The 666-nt window shown below is 55.1% G+C and overlaps 1 non-coding gene across 1 annotated transcript; it reads left to right on the top strand.

Annotated features, from left to right (window-relative positions):
- Positions 1–105: 105 nt before the first annotated feature.
- On the top strand, positions 106–224 carry LOC123964398. Its single transcript, XR_006823431.1, has one exon. It is a non-coding gene; the product is annotated as a 5S ribosomal RNA (ribosomal RNA).
- The last annotated feature ends 442 nt before the right edge of the window (positions 225–666 follow it).

Genomic DNA, 666 nt, shown 5'->3' with positions numbered 1-666 from the left:
GATTCCAAGTGACTCTGGAGCACCTTGGACATTATGGGCAGAATACGTTTTTTGTCAATTAGCCGTAGAAAATCTTTTGAAGGGCCGTTTGGGGGTGCCTGAGTGGCTTACGGCCACACCGCTCTGTGAGCGCCAGATCTCGTCCGATCTCGGAAGCTAAGCAGAGCAGGGCTTGTTTAGTACTTGGACGGGTGACCGCCTGGGAATACCCGGTGCTGTAAGCCTTTTTCGCTTCGCCTTCGAAAGACGGCAGAGGGCGCTTCGGTGAAAGGAGATCTTTTGAACGTCTCTTTAGGAAACAGCAGGGGGCGCTGCTGCTGCTTCTGCTGATGCTGCTTCTTTTTCTCCCTATCCTGTACACAGTGCTGTTTAAATGTTACATCATGTTTTGAAGGCCCGTCTGGGGTGTGGAAAGGCAGCTTACGGCCATTCCGGCCTGGGACTGCCCGATCTCGCCTGATCTCGGAAGCCAGGCTTGGCAGGGCCCGCTTAGGACTTGGACGGGAGAGCGTCTGATCCTGGCTAGGGACTTCCAGGCGAACTGGATCCTTTTCCTGAATGTCCACCCAGGAATGAGCGTCTGTTTGTGAGTGAGGACCTCCGGCTGAAGGTGGCCTTGTCGCTGTACCCATACCCGGGAACGGGTGCCTATTCCTGTCTGTGGAC

Source organism: Micropterus dolomieu, unplaced genomic scaffold (genome assembly GCF_021292245.1).
Source record: "Micropterus dolomieu isolate WLL.071019.BEF.003 ecotype Adirondacks unplaced genomic scaffold, ASM2129224v1 contig_2200, whole genome shotgun sequence".
Classification (NCBI taxonomy): Eukaryota; Metazoa; Chordata; class Actinopteri; order Centrarchiformes; family Centrarchidae; genus Micropterus; species Micropterus dolomieu.
The sequence above is the reverse complement of the archived record's forward strand: the minus strand, read 5'-3'. Positions and strand labels throughout refer to the sequence as shown.